We start from the raw sequence: 17,296 nt of genomic DNA on the forward strand, positions 1-17,296 counted from the left end.
CAGCTTCTTATTTGCTCTTTATGTATCTACGTTGAATAAGTAGCCTTGCATTTAATGGGTTAAATCACGTCGGGCCGCTGATTTCTCTGCAGGTACCCAGAGAGGGGCACCCCCTCTGCAAGCTACACCTGTATTTAGCCCGGCCCAACGTGGTTTACTGGGGCAGAACAGCGGTCAAACATGCCATATATGCCAATCGCTCAGCTTCTTATTCGCTTTCTGTATCTATGTTTAATAAGTAGACTTGCATTTAACGGGTTAAATCACGTTGGGCCGCTGATTTCTCTGCAGGTACCTGGCGAGGGGCAAACCCTCTGTAAGCTTCACCTGTATTTAGCCCGGCCCAACGTGGTTTACTGGGGCAGAACAGCGAGTACACTTGCTACATATGCCAATTGCTCAGCTTCTTATTCGCTCTTTATGTATCTATGTTGAATAAGTAGCCTTGCATTTAACAGGTTAAATCACGTTGGGCCGCCGATTTCTCTGCAGGTAACTGGCGAGGGGCAACCCCTCTGTAAGCTACACCTGTATTTAGCCCGGCCCAACGTGGTTTACTGGGGCAGAACGGAGGGCAAACATGCCGCATATGCCAATTGCACAGCTTCTTCGCTGGAAAAAGCCTTGCATTTAATTCAGCAATTTTTTTGCAAAACTCCAAAAATGCTAATTAAAAAGTATTCATACCCTTTGATGCTATGATAGTATTGTCTACAAGGTGATAGAAATTTACATATGATAATGCAGAACCTAATTCTAGAAAAGTCTAGAAAATGCTGGATTGTAGGTGAACATTCTTAAGAGAGTATAAAAGGGTTATACCAATAAGTCAATATGGGAAAAAGTAAAGAGCTATCTGAAGACCTTTAGGCAGAAAATTATTTATTGTCATAAAGCTGGAGAAGGACACAAGAAGATTTCCAAGCTGTTGAGTATCCCAATGTCAACTATTTTTTCCATTATCAAGAAGTACAAGACTTCTGGAAGAAAGAAGGTTCTTTCACCAAGAACAAGTAGAAGAATTGTGAGGAAGGTTAATAACAATCTGAGATTGACTACCAAAGATATTCAAAGTGAGTTGGCTGCAAGTGGGACTGGAGTTTCCATTTTAACCATAGGTCGAGTATGGCATGGTGAAGGTCTCAATGGTCGCAGGCCAAGGAAAAAGCCACTCTTAGGAAAACGGACAAAAGGACAAAAGGACAATCGCTTAAAGTTTTCAAAACAGCATTTGAATGATGGATATGAGTTCTGGTCAAAGGTTTTGTGGAGTGATGAAACAAAGATCGAGCTATTTGGTCATGCTAACAGTCATTACGTTTGGAGAAAGTCTGGTGAGGCGTACAAAGAAAAGAACACCATACCCACTGTCAAGCATGGAGGTGGTAATATCCTTCTATGGGGCTGTTTTTCCTCTAATGGCAATTTAGTTCCAATATATGGTAAAATGGATTCCATAGCATACCAAAAGATACTGGCCAATCATCTGAAACCCTCCGCTACAAAACTTGGTTTAAAGCGCAACTGGACGTTCCAACACGACAACGATCCAAAGCACACATCAAAATCTACTTCAGAATGGTTAAAGAAGAATAAAATCAAGGTTCTGAAATGGCCTAGTCAAAGTCCCGATCTAAATCCGATTGAGAATCTTTGGTATGAGTTGAAGAAGGCTGTGCACAAGGGAAGTTGAATGAACTGGAACAATTTCAGCATGACTAAATAGTTTGATGTTTGCTTCATCACTCCACAAAACCTTTAACCAGAACTCATATCCATCATTCAAATGCTGTTTCACAGACTTTATCTATCTATCTATATTAGACCGATTAATCAACTAAAGAGTTGAACGCAGATTTATTTATTTTTTTTCACAATTTAATCGTGCAGATTTTTTTTTCATATACTTGCCACTTCCAACATTCAAATTATGAAAGGTATCTGTGGCTTACCAGTAACTGTCAATTAAAAAAAAATTACACTGCTGGTCTTTTGTTCAGTACTGAAAAGGCAATATGAAACAGCACTGGCTACTGCAATCTAGGATGTCTGTAAGCCACTGTAACACTCACCGCTTTTGGACAAACCCAGATTGATGTTCAACGGGATGAGCAGAAACATAGGGATACAATACATCACAATGTAAGACAAAATCATGAGGTTCCTAAACGCTTGATTGATTCTGTTGTTTACCTTGGCAAGCAAGAACTGGCATTCAGAGGCCACGATGAAGAAAGGCACAAATTCCTCAAATAGAGGTAATTATGTAGAATTACTTTCTCTGATACTTTCTACGACAGCATGTTAAGCAATCACGTGTCAATAACCACAGTATTCTCGGGTACCTCTAACAAGATTCAGAATGAATAAAAGCAGAAGTACAGGAAGCCAAGCTGTAATGGGAGATCAAACAACCGACAATGGAAACACAGCTCAGCTGTCTTGTGTTTTCAGGTATGTGATGGACAGTGGCCCATGTGTTACATTTACTAAAATAAAAATAATAAAAATGATTTTAAAAAGACCAAATTCCCATTGGGCTTTTTATTTTTATTTATTTATTTATTCGATTGATTTTTTAATATTACTATGCAGCTGCTATAAGATACTATGCAGCTGCTATAAGATCGTTATGCAGCTGCTATAAGATCATAAGATCTGTGTTGTCCTCCGGCACTATAGGTCTGGTGGCATTGCTGTGGATCTGCAGTGCGAAAAATGACGGCTTGGCAGGAGCACGTTTCGGAGGACACGTGTTCCAGCCTCTGTTTCCCGAGTCGGCGGGGGGGTTGCGAGCGGTGAGCCGGGGATACAGATACTAATTGGGCATGCTAAATTGGGATGAAAACCGGGGTAAAAATAATTGGTGACGACTAAATTTAAAAAAAAAATAAAAAAAAGAAACAAAGAGCATAATAGTGTCTGTGTGCAAAGCTGACAGCTATCATAATTGTTACTTTGACAAATGCTGTACTTATATGTTGATATGTTAAAACATCAAAATGTATACGAGATAATGTATATCTTTGCAGGTGTATCAGTGCGTCTCAGAAGGTTGCTGAATGACATGTAATCAGTACTTTTCTGAGACATACTTCATTGTAAAAAAATATTTTCTGTCTCCCACTGAAGGGCAAGTAGTTATTTTAGTTTTATGAATTTTGAATGGCCAGTGGCTGTTGCTCAAGTGAAAGAAAAATAAAACAATCAGCTTTCTCAAAACACTAAATAATCATGACACGGTATTGCTAAAAGGGCGACTTAACCAAAGGTGGGCCAAACTTTAAAAACAATTCTGATGTAAAGCTTGTCAGGATAAATTCTGTCTAAGCATTTCTTAAAGTCACTATGTGCTGAGAAGCAGCTGCAGCAGTTTTGGTCTGGACAAATGCACACAGACACACGGGCTACAGGGCCAACGTTTCAAAAGGTGAGAACTCAGTCATGATATTGCAGAAGATTGACAGCTCATCTGCACTCCTGTGACACTGCAGATAATGAACCATGACATGCAGTAGGTCAGCTTTAACCAGGCCAACGATCTTAATAGCTTCAGAGTTCAAAATCTGAAAATGGGAGCAATTCTCAAAAGAATTCACAATCTGTCAAAGGTGTTTACAGATCCACCAGGTGTTAAGCAATGGACATTCTCTACAGGTCCACCACGTGTTAAGCAATGCACATTCTCTACAGATCCACCAGGTGTTAAGCAATGGACATTCTCTACAGATCCACCAGGTGTTAAGCAATGGACATTCTCTACAGATCCACCAGGTGTTAAGCAATGAAAATTCTCTTGTACAGTAGGAATCAGGTTTTTTAAACCCACCCTGAGCACTGCTGGAGAATTTGATTTAAATAAAATTAAAACAGTTTTCAGATACTGGCAGTATTGCCAAGATGAGTAACAAGTGTAATTTGTATTTGACCAATTCCCTTTGCCCCCACATAGGCCTACCTACCAAAAAGCATTGTGTTTATACAATGTCTCAGGTCTCAGTATTATGAGATATGTATTTAGAAACAAAGAAAGAAGTTCCAAACAAAACTTGTTAATAAAATAATCAGGTTGCTCCTTCACTTAACGTCATCCAGCATCCCCCCTGGCTCAAACTGGTTTGGCCAAACAAGGTTTCATCATATAAACCTTCCTAGTGATTAATGAGGTGTCCCTAATGATTCTGAACAGCAGTCTCAGTTTCACAGTCAGGGAACAAAACTTCAATGAGGTGAACGCATCAGGTGCCATATGTTTGATACAAAATGTTAGCAGGGAAAAATGGAAGAAAGCAACCCTGTCATCTACTGCAAATAATTAAAGAGTAGAAAGTATGAAAGGGTTATAGGACAGCGAACATTTGTTGACAGGGTTGCTGTCTTCTTTTTTTTCCCTGCTAACACTCTCAGATTCAAAAATATGGTACCTGATGCGTTCACCAAACGCTTGCAGTCCTAGAACTCTATTATATACAGCTTCATTATTAATATACAAGTTAAAAATCCAGCTAGTTGTTTCTCTGTGATGTGTTGTGGAATACACAAGGCAAAACGTGTGCTCTGATTGGCTGAAAGATCCTGAACAGTGTATACATATGCATATATCTTGCAAACTGTTATTATATTCAATAATTGTCCTTTTATTGTCAACTAAATTAAACTAAACATACTGTTCTACTCTGGATTTATTCCGTTTAACAATTTTGCTGACAATCAGACTTCAACATTCAAATATGAAAGAAAAATAATCTTATTTAAAAATAGCAAAAAGTAAAACAGCATAAAATCCAAATGTGACATCAACATTTTTTTTAATAACAAATAGCAGCACAAAGAAACATTATGCTAAAGTTCACAGACTACTTGGTGCGGCATACAGTGCATACGTGAAAATGTTTTCTCAGTTTTCAAGATGACTAAATCTAAAATGTGTGCCTGTCCCCTGGGTTTTAACCTACCGTGGCAGTACAGTTCTTGCAACTGCCAACAGCAGCAAGTCACCAGGCATTCCTATAATCCTAACAGACAAGACTGCACCATGTTTCACACTAGAGAATAAGAAAAAAACTAATCATAGATTGCAATATTGGTTTTAAGTTTTTAAGCCTCTGTGTTTAAATGCTTTAGAAAAGGTACTGGTAGAGGGGCCCCTGAGTGGCGCATCCAGTAAAGGCGCTCTGCGTGGAGTGCAGGATGCGCCCTATAGCCTGGAGGTCGCCAGTTCTTGTCCAGGCTATTCCACTGCCGACCGTGGATGAGAGTTCCCAAGGGGCGGCGCACAAATGGCCGAGCGTTGCCTTGGTGGGGAGAGATTTAGGTCGGCCATAGTGTCCTCGGCTCACCACGCACCAGCGACTCCTGTAGACTGTCCGGGAGCCTGCGGGCTTGCCTGTAAGCGTTGTCCTTGGACGCTGTAGCTCTGAGGTGGCTGCATGGCAGGCCTGCAGAGTGAAAAGAAGCAGTCGGCTGACGGCACATGTTTCAGAGGACAGCGTGTCTTCGTCTTCGCCGCTCCCCGAGTCAGCGCGGGGGTTGTAGCGGTGAACTGAGCCTAAAATAATACAATTAGCTATATCAAATTGGGAGAAAAATGGGGTAAAAATCTATTGGCGACTACTACATTTTTGTTAAAAAAAAAGAAAGAAAAAGGTACTGGTACACATTTCCATAGCCTGTGCCTCACAAAGAAGTTGCACACTTGGTTCTTTGGTTTCACGGTTTATGTTCTGTAGAAAAACAGGAAATCTGATTTCATTTTTTTTATAGGAATTGAGGTCATTCCACAGACCATGTGGTTTCATTTTCAGGGAATTTTAAAAAGTTTAACAGATTTGGGTTCAATAAGAAACTGCCGAACAGAAAGTGCTTCCTTTCTTATCATTACACTTCCATTTGTTAGATTACATTTTCACTCTAGGAAAATGTGATAACCACTGTGTATAGTTTTATAACAAAATAAACAAGTACAGAACCTAAAACGTGGGCAAACTGAGATCGAGACACAAAATGTTTCAAGCTGTTACCATGAATACCACATGAATTGATGGTTCACAAATTTAGTGACAGGCTTTTGTCAAAACTTGTGCTGTATAATTCTCCAGAAGCAAACCATAAAACAGCTTTGCCTTAACACTTGTGCCAATGCTTAAGTCAAGTGCATCTTTTCTGCTTCAAAAATGCAATTTATCATTCCTGAAACGATCTTTAGGACGTCCTCCTCCTCTTCCTCCCCCTCCCAGATGACACAATGCTTCTTCTGGAATACTTGGCTAAATAGAAAAACCTCTGCCAAAAAGCCAAATCACAGAAATAATAAAATGCTTTCTTATATCCAATTCTCTTTAAAGAATCACATCAAATAACCCAGTGCAATAACTAAAGAACTGGGTAACATGCCAAGTTAAAAATGAATGAAAAGAACCTATTTATGATTCATAACTTGATAAGAAAACAAGTACTGGTATAAACAGTGTTTAATTGGCTTCCTTCAGCTGAATTCCTGAACGCTTACTTCCTGCCTTTGTTTTATCTTAAGTTACATGACAAGTGAAATGTCTTGGCTATTTACTTCCATTGGGTTTGCAAATACTGTTCAGTTTGGGCAAACAAATGTCACAAAGGGTGCCACAGCGATAGCAGGCTTTCGTCGAGCAAAATGATTGATTAGGTTAATGTCAGACTCAAGCCCCACATGAAAGTCCATGAACATAAAAAAAGTAAGTCAGTACAAATAGTGCATCATGTGTACTAAGAGACAACCGTTTCTCTCACTAGTATAAAAAAAATGTATCTCATTGTCCACTAGGTGCACCGAATAGTTATCGATTTATTAAACTGTTGATATTTAAAAAGTAAAAACAATGTATATTGTTAAATACAAACAATAACTAAAACATGCAGAGATCTCTCATAAGTAAACAAGTATTTGTACAATGTTTGTATTAAATCTGTATAAATAATCTACTATATATATCTCTTTATTTGTTAATAAATCCACCCTTATTTGCTGTATTTCTGTCTTCAAAATTTTGTTTTATCAAAAATAATTCCAGACTGTTATTTTGGTATAAGAATCTTATGACCCCAAGACTCTTGAAAAAGACTGCATTATTGTTCTTCGCGACCTCTCAGTGTTTATGGTTTGACGTTTTATTGGTTTGCATCCATTTCTGTTAAGTATGTACTCGCTATGTATATTTGTCGAACTCTGTAAAGTTGTTTTGACTCACCTCAGTTTAATACAGAAGCGTGATTGTGAAGGACGCCGTTAGATTTTGCTCGACAAGATTCCGATTACTAGTGCAAGTACTCAAGACTTTTCTGAGTAGCGGTAATTTCCTTTAACATTTAAAATAAAATAATTTCTGCATTGAGTGATTTTAAAGCCTATTGGAAGCAAACTTTCCTTTCACCTACGTACTGCCAGGAAAAAAACCGAAATCTATTTGTTTGCGTACATGTGATCTTTCCTTAGCTCTGCCTTCAGAGCTCATCACACTGACTGAAATATCTATCTCTGTGCATACTGGAAGATGTATGTCTTTGTTCAGTTTATTCAGAAGTACAATCTTGCCCAGGACTACAATCCTGCAACGTACTGCAGAGACAACACATTTCTATGAAGACAAGTGGAAATCTAGAAGTGGGATCAAAAAGAATTTATACCTCTCATGTGGCTAAATTTATGCTCTGTTATGTCATGGAAAGTCAGTGACTGGATCTTTTTTTATTGACTGCAGTGAAAATACATTCTGTTGCTAAGCATACTGCTCAATGTTTAAAACCAACACTGATAATCACAAAATACGGAGATGAAAGTGAGGAGAAGTAAAAAAAAAAAAAAGAAAAAAAAAAAAGCTGAAAAGTGGCAGGAATCTGGGATCCACTGCTGTTTTGGATTTTTTGCTCAGGAACACAAATTGAATGAAGTTAAGATTCAGATTACACCTGAAATTAGAATGTATACCAAATAATAAGTGAACTTTAACTGCTGGTTGCACAAACCCAGAGGTGCCAATACTGGAGTGAACAAAACAGCACCTGCCAAGCAAATTAGGTAAATGGTATTTTTTTTTTTTTTTTTTTTTTTGACAAGTCAGGATGGTAGTACCACAGGGATCAGTTTTAGGTCCTCTGCTATTCCTAATCAACATTAATGATTTAGATTCTGGTATAGTAAGCAAACTTGTTAAATTTGCAGACGACACAAAAATAGGATTAAAAAAGGATTAAAAAAACCATTAATTATAGTAGGTGTCTCATGGTCAATAAGCGCTGGAAGGATAAACTCACCTGAATGCTTGTTTTTTAACGCTGCATCTGCCATGACATAAATACTGTAATGAATTGTTTTTCGTGACCTATTCTCTATTTAAATTGTAGCGAAATAGGTTAAAGCAGGCAGGCGTATCACACAGGGCGTGGCAATCCACACACAGGCGGAGGGCGGACGTGAACCCGGGACCTCTCGCACTAAAACATAGCGGCGATACCGCTGTACGAAAGAGCCGGTTCCTTTGCAAGGAGTGTATATCGGGCTTATGTCTTCGTGTGTGATTACATCACCTACCAGCCTTGATGCTGCCTTTCCACAGTGCACGCTACACTCTCCCGTGCCAGCCTCAAGTCCGCCCCGGACTAGCTCACCAGGTTACAGTCCGACAAGTGCGTGCCGGGGTACCTGGAGGTTGGAGGTTACAAATGAGGCGCTTTATATTCTGAATCAGATGAGCTGTTTTTTTTTTTACTAATGAAAGGAAAAATGTACAGTACTGTGCAAAAGTTTTAGGCAGGTGTGAAAAAATGCTGTAAAGTAAGAATGCTTTCAAAAATAGACTGTTAATAGATTACATTTATCAATTAACTAAATACAAAGTGAGTGAACAGAAGAAAAATCTACATCAAATCAATATTTGGTGTGACCACCCTTTGCCTTCAAAACAGCATCAGTTCTTCTAGGTACACTTGCACACAGTTTTTGAAGGAACTCGGCAGGTAGGTTGGCCCAAACATCTTGGAGAACTAACCACAGTTCTTCTGTGGATTTAGGCAGCCTCAGTTGCTTCTCTCTCTTCATGTAATCCCAGGCAGACTCGATGATGTTGAGATCAGGGCTCTGTGGGGGCCATACCATCACTTCCAGGACTCCTTCTTGTTCTTTACGCTGAAGATAGTTCTTAATGACTTTCGTTGTATGTTTGGGGTCGTTGTCATGCTGCAGAATAAATTTGGGGCCAATCACATGCCTCCCTGATGGTATTGCATGATGGATAAGTATCTGCCTGTACTTCTCAGCATTGAGGAGACCATTAATTCTGACCAAATCCCCAACTCCATTTGCAGAAATGCAGCCCCAAACTTGCAAGGAACCTCTACCATGCTTCACTGTTGCCTGCAGCCCTTCGGCGAACAAACTGCCTTCTGCTACAGCCAAATATTTAAAATTTTGACTCATCAGTCCAGAGCACCTGCTGCCATTTTTCTGCACCCCAGTTCCTGTGTTTTCATGCATAGTTGAGTCGCTTGGCCTTGTTTCCACGTCGGAGGTATGGCTTTTTGGCCGCAAGTCACTTCTGACCAGACTTCTCCGGACAGTAGATGGGTGTACCAGGGTCCCACTGTTTTCTGCCAATTCTGAGCTGAAGGCACTGCTGGACATCTTCCGATTGCAAAGGGAAGTAAGCATGATGTGTCTTTCATCTGCTGCAGTAAGCTTCCTTGGCCGACCACTGCGTCTACGGTCCTCAACATTGCCCGTTTCTTTGTGCTTCTTCAAAAGAGCTTGGACAGCACATCTGGAAACCCCTGTCTGCCTTGAAATTTCTGCCTGGGAGGGACCTTGCTGATGCAGTATAACTACCTTGTGTCTTGTTGCTGTGCTCAGTCTTGCCATGGTGTATGACTTTTGACAGCAACCTCACCTTGTTAGCTGAGTTTGGCTGTTCCTCACCGAGTTTTATTCCTCCTACACAGCTGTTTCTGTTTCAGTTAATGATTGTGTTTCAACCTACATATTGAATTGATGATCATTAGCACCTGTTTGGTATAATTGTTTAATCATACACCTGACTATTTGCCTACAAAATCCCTGACTTTGTGCAAGTGTACCTAGAAGAATTTATGCTGTTTTGAAGGCAAAGGGTGGTCACACCAAATATGGATTTGATTTAGATTTTTCTTCTGTTCAGTCACCTTGCATTTAGTTAATTGATAAATATAATCTATTAACAGTCTATTTTTGAAAACATTCTTACTTTACAGCATTTTTTCACACCTGCCTAAAACTTTTGCACAGTACTGTGTATATGTATATATATATATATATATATATATATATATATATATATATATATATATATATATATATATATATATATATATAAATAAAAGTGTAAGTTCCAGAGAAGCTTGAGAAGTTCTGAGCAAGCAGAAGTCCATTCAGTTAAGAGCAGTATAATAATGTTTTCTGTAATTTTTGTGGTGAGAAGTTTTTATACAAGCTCCAGACTTCAATGAAAGTATGCATTTTAATTGTCAAAAACATAACATTACCTGTCCAAGTGAGACATAGAACTTCCTTATGATTGCCTCATGCTCGTCGTCACCTGTAGGGGGGGCACTTGTTTCTGTGCTGACAGACCAAGGTCGATAGGATGGGTCTATCTGTAACTTTTTGCCTTTGCTGCTACATTCTACCTGAGACAGCAACTTGGCAAATCTACAGTTAAAAAATAAAACAGAAAGGCATTTATCAACAAAATAAATTCAAACAATTGGCCCTATTGTATTAAAGCATTAAACTGTTTATGTTTTGTTAAAGAAAACAGCTTTATGATCAAACTTCATTTAGTCCAAAACAGACTTTAAATAACACCAAATATGGATTTGATTTAGATTTTTCTTCTGTTCACTCACTTTGCATTTAGTTAATTGATAAATATAATCTATTAACATGTCTATTTTTGAAAGCAGTCTTACTTTGCAGCATTTTTTCACACCTGCCTAAAACTTTTGCACAGTACTGTATATGAGCAAACAGCAACTACTTTTAAGTTACAACTAATGAATCCTGTGTTCCATATTTTAAAGTGAAACAATACTCATCTATTTGTTGGTTACTCAAACATAGTACTGAGAAACTACACGACACATTTGTGTATTACTTGTACTTGCTGAATTGTTAAAAGCCTCCATCACTCATTACTACCTGAAGATTTACAGGGCTCTGTATTTTTTAAGGAAAATGTGGTATAAAAATCTGATCCAAATATTGTAAATTTACAAATAGAGCAGGAACTAAATCTTTCATTCATAAGCTACAAAAAAAAAAAAAAAAAAAAAAAAATGCCATCATCAGTATTGCGCTTTTTGCTGTAATGAGGCAGTGTATCTACATTGGAAACAGTATTTTGTAATTAACTACGAGAAAACTGATTAAGACAATAGTTGACACATTTTCTTACATAGTTTTACTTAATTTATGATTGAGTGATAAAGTAAAGATTGGTTTCTACAAACACTAGATTAACAAATGATTGGTAAGATGAAAGAAAAACACACACACACACACACACACACACACACACACACACACACACACACACACACACACACACACTCTAAACACATTTGGATCTCTATTCTAAAATACTTTGACATGTTTTCTAAGGGCTATAGCAACTGGATGTATGATTCCTGACTTCCAAACTGAAGTATTGATCTATGAAATCAACAGCGCAGCACAAACTGTGCGTACCATTTGACCTTGTGTCCTCAAAATGGGTTTACCTGTTTGTCTGTACAGATAAAGCAAATCAGATCTCATTGTCAGTTTCATTGTCATGTTTTTTTTTCTTTATCTTAAAAACTCTAGCACCCCAAACACAAATCACGAAACATCATTTCAAAAGCAGAGAGGAGAGAGGGTAGGTCATTCTCATGTGATGAACAGCTCCTTTCATGACAGATCTTGCTTTGGGTCCAGCAATCAATACTCACACAGAAGTATGGTTCAGGGGGCTGCTCCAGCCCTTATCTGCTCGCGCACACAGTGATAATACAAAAGGTACTTGTATCAGTGTAATAGGTAGCTACTTCCTCATTCTTTAGAGTTGAACTCTGTCTTTCCTCAGGTGTCAGAAGACAATCAATTGTTTGGTGAAACAAGGAGGTTTTAACTGCCCTACTTTTTTTTTTTTTTTTTACTTTAATATTTCACAATCAATTCATAAGTTTGAATAGTTCTCGAATTACAGAAGATTTCGATGAAACTGTACAGTAAGTGTATTCCTGCTTTGTAACCAGACATTTTGCAGGTGTCACACAGTTCAATTTAACAGATGCAGTGAGTAATTCAGATTCTGAAATAGTCATGAATGTGCCACTGATTGTATTTAGAAAAGCTTATACCCCCTCAGAAAAAGGTATGTATGACAGCTGTTGGGAGTTGTACAGCACCGACGGGCTTTCTTAAGACATATTCTCTAGTCTGCTTTGGAAAACCAACAGATGCCTTCTAAAGCAAAGTTTATAATCAGATTCTGGAGGGGGGGGGGTCTCAGAGTTCCCTAAAAATATTTGAATACCGGCCTAGATTAAATTATAACTCGCTATTACCATGAAGCCCAACCAAAAAACATAATTTCAGTCAGTGATAAATTGCCATTTACCAAATATAAAAATTAAAATTTCTTAAGAAATTAGGCTGGCCAACCTTATCACAACTTTTTTTTTTTTTCTTCTAGGAAGGATGTGAAATCATAATGTTAAGAAGGAAGAAAACCATTGACAAATATTATCTATGTATTTATTAAAGGTAGCATGGCTGGTATTTTGTAAAAATAAACAACAGAAAATGATTGCATTGATTTTGGCACATTTTTTACTTTTGAAATGTTGTATGATATAAGGGAAAAATACTGTAAAGCAGTTTCTAACTAAAAGAAAATATGCCTTTGCACTACCATTCAACTGGGGCTTTTAAACCTTTGAAGTGGAATCTGTTGTGTGTAAATCTGCTCCTTTTAATTTTGCTTGTTAACTTATTAGCCTTGGCTGACAAGTAAGCTTAAAAACATCCTGTGTGTGAAGTATCCTGTAATCGGTCTCAGGAATCAATTTCGAACTGGAAGTAAGCAGCTACTGCCAAACTGTCTTGCATATTTAACATAGATCGTTGACCTCCCTGAGTTACCCAGTTTTCTCTGGAGTTCATCTTATCCTTCAGTCCAAAAAGTTGTTTATCCCTTTACCTCCAAAAATGTTTACCCCATATTCATTAGTAACCTTTCTGCACACTGATTTTTCTTTTTTTTTTTTTAATAAAACCAAAAATAACTTTTGAAATACATTTTTTAAGTGCTTAATTTTGTAACCTTATGTTATGTATGACTAGGCTTGCTACTATTCTTGCTACTGGAACTGTCACTCTTCTGCTAACAAAGCCGATTTGCCTCCCACCTCTCGCTCGATTTCCTTGCTCTCACTGAAACCTGGCTGTCCCCCGATAACACTGTTACTCTTGCTGCCGTCCTCTCTCTACGTCCTGTCCCATACCCCACGTCTCACTGGACGGGGAGGTGGGACGGGTCTTCTCCTCTCTCCCTCCTTACTCTTTTCGGTCCCCTCCGATCTCTCCTCACTCTCTGTCAATACCTTTGAATTTCATGCAGTCCAACTAACCTCTCCCTGTCAACTCCTGCTCATTGTTCTGTATCGCCCCCCTGGGCCTCTCACTCACTTTCTGGATGAACTTGACTATCTACTCTCCTCCCTCCCCTCTCTGTCTACCCCGACTGTCCTGTTGGGTGACTTCAACATCCATCTCTCCAACCCCAGCCACTCTGCTGGATTCCTCCCTCTCCTCCACTCCTTCGACTTCTGTCTCTCTCCGTCCCCTCCTACCCACAAAGCTGGCCGTCAACTGGACCTCACCTTCTCCAGGGCCTGCTGCCCCTCCACCCTCTCTGTCACCCCCCTGGACCTCTCTGATCACTATTTCATCTCTTTTTCTCTGTCTCTTCCCCCCTCTCCCTGCTCCTCCTACCCCCACTATCACCTCTCGCCGTAACCTCCGATCTCTCTCCCCCTCTGTCCTTGCCTCCACTGCTCTCTCTCACCTCCCTCCTATCGACTCCTTTTCACAACTCTCCGTAGACTGTGCTACCTCCACCCTCTTCTCCTCACTCACCTCCTCCCTTGACTCCCTCTGTCCCCTCACCTCCCGACCTGCTCGTCCCTCCCCTCCCCATCCCTGGCTCTCCTCGGCGCTCTGCTCGGCAAGAATCGCACTGCGATCTGCTGAAAAGAAATGGAAGAGAACCAAACTCCCTGCTGCCCTAGACCTTTACCGCACTCTCCTCTCCTCCTTCTCCTCTACTCTCTCCTCTGCTAAATGTGCTTATTTCCAATCTGTAATCCAAGCCTCCACTAACAACCCACGTAAACTATTCTCTACCTTCTCCTCCCTCCTAAACCCTCCCCCCTCCTCCTCCCTCCCCTGATGACTTTGCCTCCTTCTTCTCTTCTAAAATCTCAGATATCCGCAAACTCTTTAACACCTCTCCCTCCCCCGCACCCCCTCCTGCTCCAACCCCTACACCCACTACATCCCCTACTAACTCGCCCTCCTTCTCCACCTTCTTGCCCCTCTCAGACTCTGACCTCTCCAGGGTCACAAACCCACCACGTGTGCCTTGGACCCCCTCCCCACTCACCTCTTTCAAGCTGCTGCTCCTGCTCTACTCCCCTTCATCTCCTCCCTCCTCAACACCTCTCTACTTTCTGGTATCTTTCCCTCTGCCTTCAAAAAAGCCTCCATCACTCCCCTCCTCAAAAAACCTACCCTCGACCCCACCTCCCTCCAGAGCTACCGTCCTGTCTCCCTCCTACCCTTCCTCTCCAAAACCCTCGAGCGGACTGTACACCGCCAGCTCTCTGCTTTCCTGTCCAAACACTCTCTGCTTGACCCTCTCCAATCTGGCTTCCGCTCTGCTCACTCCACTGAAACCGCCCTCCTGTCTGTCACCAACTCACTAAAGTGTGCCCGAGCTGCCTCTCTCTCCTCTGTCCTAATTCTCCTCGACCTCTCTGCTGCCTTTGACACTGTTGATCACTCTATTCTACTATCATCTCTCGCTGACCTGGGGATCTCTGGCACTGCTCTGGCCTGGTTCTCCTCCTACCTCTCCAACCGCACTTACCAGGTAACCTGACGTGGAGCAACCTCCACACCTCACCCTCTCTTAACTGGAGTCCCCCAAGGGTCAGTCTTGGGTCCTCTCCTATTCTCTCTCTACACCCGCTCCCTGGGCCCCCTTATCGTATCCTATGGTTTCTCATACCATTTCTATGCTGATGATGCTCAGATTTTCCTCTCCTTCTCCACCATCTCCTCCCGTATCTCTACCTGTCTGTCTGCTATTTCCTCCTGGATGCACTCGCATCACCTCAAACTCAACCTCTCTAGATCTGACCTCCTTTTCTTTCCCTCCTCCTCCCCCTCCTCTGATCTCTCTATCTCTGTTCCTCTGGAATCTACCACACTCTCTCCCTCTTCCTCCGCTAAGAACCTTGGAGTCACCCTGGACCCCTGCCTCTCTTATTCCCAGCACATCTCCACTCTGGCACGCACTTGCCGATTCTTCCTGAGCAACATCCGAAGAATCCGACCCTTCCTCACCAACTACGCTACCCAGCTCCTGGTCCAGGCCCTGGTACTCTGCCGCCTAGACTACTGCAACTCCCTTCTGGCTGGCCTCCCTGCGTCCGCCACCCGTCCGCTCCAGCTCATCCAGAACTCTGCTGCCCGCCTGGTGTTCTCTCTGCCTCGCTTCGCCCACGCTACTCCACTACTCTGCTCACTCCACTGGCTCCCGATCACCGCTCGCATCCAGTTCAAGACTCTTGTACTAGCCTACAGATGCCTTGACCAGACTGCACCCAGCTACCTCCAGACCCTCATCTCTCCCTACACCCCCAATCGACCTCTCCGCTCCGCCTGCACTAGAAGACTGGCTCTACCTCCGCTACGCTCCCCTGCCTCCAGAGCCCGCTCCTTCTCCACCCTTGCTCCGCAGTGGTGGAATGACCTTCCTACAGATGTCAGGACTGCCCAGTCCCTGACCACATTCCGGTGCCTCCTTAAGACTCACCTCTTCAAACAGCACCTGTAGAACTCCTCTGTTTGTATCCTGGGACACTATCACCCTTCATTTAAATGTGCTTTATTTTGCTCTTATCTGCCCCCTATTTTACTACATTTAATCCTGTACTTCAGAATACTGTAATCTGCCAAGTGTTTAACCTGTAGTATTTTGTATTTAATCATATCCTGATGTAACTATCACTATAATCTGCTGTATTATTGAATTGTGGTTTGTCACACTTGTACTTTGCTTGAACAATAGTTATTGTATTTCTTGCTCTTATTGTATTACTTGTATTGTAACACTTAATGTATTTGCTTACGATTGTAAGTCGCCCTGGATAAGGGCGTCTGCTAAGAAATAAATAATAATAATAATATTCGATTTTTATTTTTTGTCAAATCGCCGACTAATATCGACGTTTATTTTTTAAAGAATTTACCGTTTTCTTTCGATCTTTATCTTCATGCAGAGAAAGGGTGAAATCGACCTTTATGCTTTAAAAATGTTTATGCCATTGCGAAGCCCCTTTATTATTAAGCATGCAAGAAAACCATGGTCACCAACATTCAAACTGAAATGTCATTTGTTCAATGCGGAGCTATGCCTTGGAATGGTAAGATTGTAATGTGTTTTACAGTAACATAATACTTGTTTAGATTTTAACATAAAAAAGTCGTTAAGATACTGGACATCAAGGTCTAAAAATATTGACAAATAAGTAGAGAGTTTCTAAAAAAAACAAGGACCTGACTGCAAATATTCTAGCTGCAGATAGCTTTAAGAGAAGATAAAGAGCATTGCAATCAATAAATCACTGAAAAGATGATTATTTCTACAGGTTGTAGGTCAGCACAAGTCATTACTGCCAAAGCCAACAGTACCTGTTAATTTAATCCAACAGGCTTGGCAGTGAAAACAAACAAGAATTTCATTACCTTGAGCGGAAGGTGTCTTAGATATTCAGGGTATTTACAGCATATTGTAGGATCCAAGTAAAAAAGGCAAGGCATCCTCATATAATGTATTGACTTCAGCCAACATCCAATGAATGACTAATAGCGTTAGTAAAACATATCACACAAATAAATAACATCTTATACCAGTTCTGAAAAGGTACTAGATTTTTATTGTGTTACTTGAAAAACAGCAGC

General features: G+C 40.6%; 1 protein-coding gene across 6 annotated transcripts in view; it reads right to left on the reverse strand.

Annotated features, from left to right (window-relative positions):
- LOC117435683 (uncharacterized) overlaps positions 1-17,296 on the reverse strand; it is a 154,208-nt gene that overhangs the window by 102,033 nt on the left and 34,879 nt on the right. For 3 of the 6 annotated variants that reach the window (XR_009311912.1, XR_009311900.1, XR_009311906.1), the window contains 3 exons: positions 10,549-10,714; positions 8,567-8,677; positions 4,802-5,548 (listed from right to left, as the gene is read on the reverse strand). The exons of the other annotated variants lie outside the window; for them this stretch is intronic. The gene's annotated coding sequence lies outside the window, so the exon portion shown is untranslated. Of the gene's footprint in view, positions 1-4,801; positions 5,549-8,566; positions 8,678-10,548; positions 10,715-17,296 lie in introns of those variants that run through there. 6 annotated transcript variants of the gene reach the window in all.

The sequence above is a fragment of the Acipenser ruthenus genome, chromosome 3 (assembly GCF_902713425.1).
Source record: "Acipenser ruthenus chromosome 3, fAciRut3.2 maternal haplotype, whole genome shotgun sequence".
NCBI lineage: Eukaryota > Metazoa > Chordata > Actinopteri > Acipenseriformes > Acipenseridae > Acipenser > Acipenser ruthenus.